Here is a 6905-nt window from a genome sequence, read left to right as displayed (position 1 = left end):
ACCTGCTGAGGCCGGATTTTTTTCAAAAATTTTTTACGGCCCGGTCCGGCCCGGGTTTTATATTTTAAGGCCCGGCCCGGATTTAAAAAAAAATATAATATATATATTTTTGATTTATCTGATATATATATATATACATTTTTTAAATGTTCAAAGCTATTTCAAGAAAAATGTAATATTAATTTAGGGGTGATATTTATACTAATAAACATTCAATAAGTTTAGGTGTAAAGTGAGTTAAGTATGGTTTTTTTTTAATAAAAAAATTTTAAAATCGTATATTTTTAAAGATTTAAATGACAGATTAATACTTTTCATTTCTAAAAATCAATTTTATTAGAGGTCTCTAGACACTAGAGGTCTGTAAAATCTCATCCAACTCGAAAACCAAACTAACCGACCCGGCCTGGAGATAAAATTGAGTCGAGTTATTGCAATTAATTTTCATTTCAGGTCGGATCTTGTTGGAGTCAAAATTTCTCACTTGCAAAAAGGGAAAAAAATATATAATAAAAAACAGTTAAAATGATAAGACATTTTTTCTAAAATAATAACTTCTTTTTTAAACAATAATATTTTATTTTATTTTGATTTTTCTACATTTTTCATATATTTTTTGTTTAAAAATAAATTATTTAAAAAAAAAAAAATTAACTTTGAGAATTTTAATTTTTAAAAGAATTAGAGAGATTCAGTTAAAAAAAAATTATTAAATATATATATATTTTTTTCTTTATAAATCAAATGAGAGTTTGAAATGCTCTTGAAAATAAAAAAAAAATTATTAAATATATATATATTTTTTTCTTTATAAATCAAATGGTTTGAAATGCTCTTGAAAATAAAAAAAAAAATTTTTCAAAGATTTTTAATCTCTGAAGATTGACTTTTTTTTTTGAAAGAATAGACCTTTTTGAGAATTCTCAAAAAAAAAGTTTTTAGATAAAATTTTACCTAAAATTTAAAAATTTCACCTAAAATTTAAAAATTTCACCTAAAATTTAAAAATTTCATGATTGAAATCACAAATTAAAAAAATTATTTTTTGATCTTCTAAGTCTTCAGCTTTGTGATCTTTCGTAGTTACCACGAATTCGCGGGGAAGTTTATGTATATTCTCGCGAATTCACGCTAACTGTAAATGCAGGGTAATATTATCTATAAGCTGGGTAATAAATAGATCTCTTTTTACTAGTTTTCGTGCCAATTCATAAAAAACGCTAAACTTTTTTTAAGCCTCAAATTATCACACCTCAGTTTTTAAAATACTGCGATTTAATGGTTATGCGATGCGATTTGTTCATTGTGAAACGTGAGATAGCTGATAACTTGTTCCCGAGTATTAATTTTTTTTATTAAAAAGGAAAGGTCCCCTTGCCGGAAGTTGCCGAGGAGGGGGGTGACCCCAGGGACAGGGGTTTCTGTGTTTAAGAAAAAGAATTTTGTTTCATTTAAGGTTATCACCGATTGCAGTTTTCATTAGAATATGATCTGATGAATAGATCTAACTCTTCACCTGGTATAAGAGTTTGCAAAAGGGCTAACTTTTAATTAATATCTGTCTAATGCGGGGATATCTCACTACTAAATTAACATATAGTAGATAGCGTATGCGTAGTGATACATATTTTGATCAAACTAGTGTTGTTAAAAAGCCCGATTCGGGCTGATTTTTAAAAACGGCCCTATTAAGATTATAACCAAAATAATATTGCGCAGGCCTGCTGATCTCGCTCATAGATAGCAGAAAGGTTTGGGCTTCTACTTGCCAAATTCTTGAGGCTTACACGCTATTATTTTAGCTAAAATCCTAATCGTGTCGATTTTAAAAATCGATCCAAATTGGGCTTTTTAATAAAACATTACAGATGATAATGCTGTTAGAGTAACTTTCAAACAAAATTTTTCAAGTAGCGTAGCGACATTTTTTTTTGTTTAAAAAAGCAACTAATTAATTTATTTCGAAAAATGTAATTAATATATATAAAAATGATGAATTGAATATAAACTAATTTTTTTTTAAAAAATCATTTTATTTATTATTGGAATAAATATCGTGTATATATTCAAACCCTTTCACTTCTGTTCAAGCATTTATTTAAACTTTGGAAGATGACCCCTTATTCATAGTTATAAATATATAATATATATATTAGAGATCTGCAAAGTTAGGCCCGGTCCGTACCCGGCTCGAGTCCGGCCCGGCCCGTAGCTCGGGCCTAATTCTATTTAAAGGGCCGGACCTTGGAAATTTTTTAAAATATATCTATAAATTTATCAATTTTATATTGAGTTTTTTTATGTGAAATAAAAATTTTTGATTTAATTTATTTAAACTAAACGCCATATAACATATGTCTTTTATTTTTAGTAATTATAAAAATTTCTATCTTTAAATAAATCCGGGCCCGGCCGGTAAATTTTTTTAAAATAAATTTCGGGTTCGGGCCGGGCCGGCAAAATTTTTTTGAAAAGAATTTAGGGCAGGGCCGGGTTTGTAAAATTAGGCCCGATGCAGATAACTAATATATATATATTTAATTTAGATATTTTATTTTAAGAGAGATGATAAAGGAAAAAAAGATGAAAAGATTGAAATCAAGTCAAGGAAATTTTTAAATAAGAAAATTGGAATGGTTGAAACTAGAGATGAACACGATAAATATGTATAAACGAATCAGTTGATTAGTTCAGGAACTATACATTTTATCTTCTTTAAAACATAACAAAGCTAGAACACCGGTGTATCTTTTTTGATGATATTTCCCATGAGGATGATATAAATAATATTGATTATATAACTAATTTTTGAGAACATCCACATCCGATCTCATAATATTTGAAGATTTTCCTTTTTTATAACCACTTTTCATAATAATACCCATATCCCACTCTCCTGTTAAGAGATTATATAGTCTAGCAAATGATGTTATCTGTAAAAAGAGATTACCTATATTAGATGAAAACTTTGAGAGGCGTCTTCCCTTATAAAACAAATACAAAATGTATTAATTATTTATAATAAATATGTTATTTTATTATATTCCAAATGTGAATTAAAAGTTCATTTATTATTATTAAAAAAATATAATTGGAACTGCAAAGGGAAAAAAAAATTAGAAATAAGGTTTAAAGTTGCTACTAAAATGGCTACTATACATTTAAAATATAATAACTATAGCGAGCTATTTTTTAGAACACTTTTTTTTGGAAAATAGTTGCAGCAATGCATGCTCTCTTTTAAAAGTAGCGCTGCAACATTGAAAGATGAAATAATTATAGACTTCTGTAATTTTACCCCACATGCCATATAGCTCTACAAATGAAAGATAAAACGATATTACAAGCAGTTTGAAGTACAATTAAAATTTTCACCTGTTAAGGAATGAGGGGAAAGCCAGTTGACTGGGGATCGCATTGACTCATTAAACATTTTCGAGATTGGCAAATTTAAGATTAGTAAGTATAACAGATTGTTTGTTTGAAAGTAAACCAGAGAACAGCTATGATTTTTATGTAAACATAAAATGGGGGGGGGGGGCTTTCGAGCGGTTTGGCTCGGGAACTAACAGTATTTTGCAAGTTTGTTGAATAAATTAGTTGTTCTAAGTGTAAATTTCAAAAGAAACCAATATTTTTTTAAAATTAAAATTTAAGCCATTATTTCTAATAAATATATTCTGAATCGATATTTAAATATAAATATCATTTTTTATTACAAACCAATTAGTGGTTAAAATTTTAGTTAATTTTAATATTAAAAATGAACTCTTGGAGCATATGAGTTATGAAATTTACTTCTATTTTTCATGACTATGAGAAATATAAAATAATTTTACTTAGGATTTAATAGTTGATTTATAGCATACTCAAAATATTTGACATATTTCTATGTGTGCACTAAAATGTGAAGTCAAATTAGAATAGGATTCAATATTAATTTGATACAAATTGTAAAAAGGGTAAAATCTTTATTAAATATTTCTAATATTTATTATATTAAGATAAAACAGTTAATGATCAAAATTTATATGACCCCAGAATGTTAAAATTTATATAATAAAGACAGATATATGATAATGGGTTCAAAAAATTTAAATTTACAATGCAAATTATATTCCAATGTATTTTCACAAATACAATGTTAACAAAAATCTGACTATCCAAATTTCCCTATTCAAATTAATACATATCTAACAATATATAATAATAAATTAACAAATATCAAGCAATTAAAACTTAAATTACATGGAAGTTATTTCATTAAAAAATATATATTAATTTTTATTTGTCAGTGCAATCTAGCAATAGCAGAGCAATATTACATCATATTCAAATATTATTATGTAATATGATTATTTGATTTAAAGAAATTAAATAATATAAATTTGATAATAATTTTTTTTCAAAAAACACCTTTATTATATTATGATGATTTAAAAAATAATTATATAAAATGGTCATTCTACAAAAATCGTAGTTGCAGCTAGTATAAAAAAAAATTATAATTTAATTTTAAAATAGTTAGTGACTAGTTTGTTCGTTAAATTTTTAAATGGGTTTGATTTTAAACTATCTTTTTACAAAAACTTAAAGTTCCGTCATACGTCATAATAAGCGCAATCGCCCTTTATCGCTATATGAAACAGCAGAGCTACGCTTGGACTATCTCGTCCCATCTAATTGGGTTAAGAAATTTGGGGGTAGCCTATGAGATGAACCCATCCACAATTTTTGGGCAGGCTGCAGTTACATGTGCGCGCAAGAGGCGAAACCACTTGCTTAAACGCCTACGGGAGATAAGAAGAGAGAGAAAAGCCCGTACCCGATTAAGTAAAATGTATATTATAGGGAGGGGTATTGGTTAATTTTAAGTTTATGGTCTATATTGAATTTGTTTATTTAATATAAATATGATATATTTTGTTAATAAACCTGCCTTACTACTTAAGATTATTAGATTAGAGAAGTGATTGTATAAGTTAAGTATATTTTGGATAGTTATATCAAGGTTAGGTACATGAGGAGTTTTATAAATAAATAAATGTATGTTTACCATGGCTGGAGGAAGGTGCTGCTTATGCTAAAGGGAGAGGGGCTGAGAGATTTGGAGGGTATAGGTAGCTCGATTTGATTTTTAGAAGCTTTTTTATTGAGCTTTTATTATTGTTTAGATGTATGAATTGTTCCATCGTCAGATTTAGGCTTTTGACTTCTTTTATCGTTCTGTACAGCCAATATGACTTGCATTTACTGTAGGTTTTACGTTCATGAGACTGGAGCCAGATTATAACTTCATGAACTATGTTTTGTCTAAAGTTTCTGATGGTATGACCAAAGAGTTGGATGTGTCTTTTTTTTGAGAGTAGTCTCGATCGGGACGTTTTTTGGGATTCGCCATAGGCTGGCATTTGAAATTAATCTTGGATAGAAAATACCGTTGAGCTGGCGCAGACAGCGGTTTACGAAAACCTGTATTTTCTTTGTCTGGTTATTTCCCAAGTGTCGCTGCAGTAGAGGTGGACTGGAATGACTGTAGCGTTAAATATTCGGAGTCTCGTTTTGACTGAGATCTTTCTGGCTGTCCATAGTTTGTGATATTTCATGAAGGTTATTTTGGCATTTTTTAGTCGGGCTTCGATTTCGCCACTGATGTTTCCTTTATTATCAATAAGCACGCCAAGATATTTGAAGTTATTGACTATTTTGATTTCATTCCCCTCAAATGTTAAGTTATCTATTGACGCATCTGGGGATGGCATGATAAAAGTTTTATTGAAGTTGATGGTTAGGCCGACTTTGTTACTGTGGAAGCAGAGACTTATTAGTAAGTCTATTGTCTCATCTCTTGACTTGGTAATTAAAACCAGGTCGTCTGCGTACTAGATGATTATTAGATGATTGATATTGTATTGTTTGATGAAAGATCGACTAGGTTCATGGTGCTCGTGGTTTCTTTTATGATTTTGTGTATCATTACGTTGAAGGGAATAGGTGTTAGAACGCACCCTTGTTTCACGCCTCTTCTGATCCTGAAGTAAGGAGAGAAAGTACGGCCTAGCTGTAACCTAGCCCAAGAATTATTGTAATGATATTTCAAGATTTTGATTATGTTTTGATCAACATTACATTCTACTAGAGCCTCCCAAAGGGCATCGTGTTTAACGGTGTCAAAGGCTTTGCTATAGTCAATGAAAGTAAATATGAAGGGAAGTTTGTATCTGAAGCATTTCTGGAGGTGGATTTTGAGAGCTAGGATGGGTTCGTTAATGTTCTAATTTGGCCTGCAGGCGCAAATATTACTTGACGGGAGGTTTTTGGTAGAAGCGAGGATTCTGTTCTTCAGGAGCACCATGAACACCTTTGAGACTGCGGAAATGAGAGCATTGGCTCTGTAATCTGCGAACGATGAAGAATGGAGTATCTTGGGGAGGTTGCAGATTGTGGATTTATTCCAATCATCTGGGGTTTTGCCTGAATGTCATATTTTTGTGAATATGGCTAATAGATATTTAGAAGTGATTTCTGGAGCAGCTTTCATATGTTCATTTCTGATCCCATCAGAGCCTGGAGTCCTATTGTTTTTTTAGCTTGCTTATGGCTCTGTTGATTTCTATGAGGGAGAAATCGGAATGGGGTAATGGCAAGCCTGTCTGTTGGAGGCTCGCTATCTTGGAAGGGATCCTGGACTCGAAGGCTGACATATAGAAGTCTGTCCAGATGGCCATTAGCTCTTCAGGGTCTGTGTATTTGTTATCTTGTAGAGATAGTATAGGTAATTTCTTGAAGCATGCTGGTTTGCAGAAGTGTTTGAGCTTTTTGTAAGCGTCGTGAGTTTGTTATTTCTTATATCCATTTCTATGTCTTCTGCTCTCTTTGCTAAGAAAATCCTTCGATCACTGCGT

This window comes from Gordionus sp. m RMFG-2023, chromosome 1, assembly GCF_954871325.1.
Source record: "Gordionus sp. m RMFG-2023 chromosome 1, tfGorSpeb1-WG-v2, whole genome shotgun sequence".
Taxonomy (NCBI): Eukaryota; Metazoa; Nematomorpha; class Gordioida; order Chordodea; family Parachordodidae; genus Gordionus; species Gordionus sp. m RMFG-2023.
The sequence above is the reverse complement of the archived record's forward strand: the minus strand, read 5'-3'. Positions refer to the sequence as shown.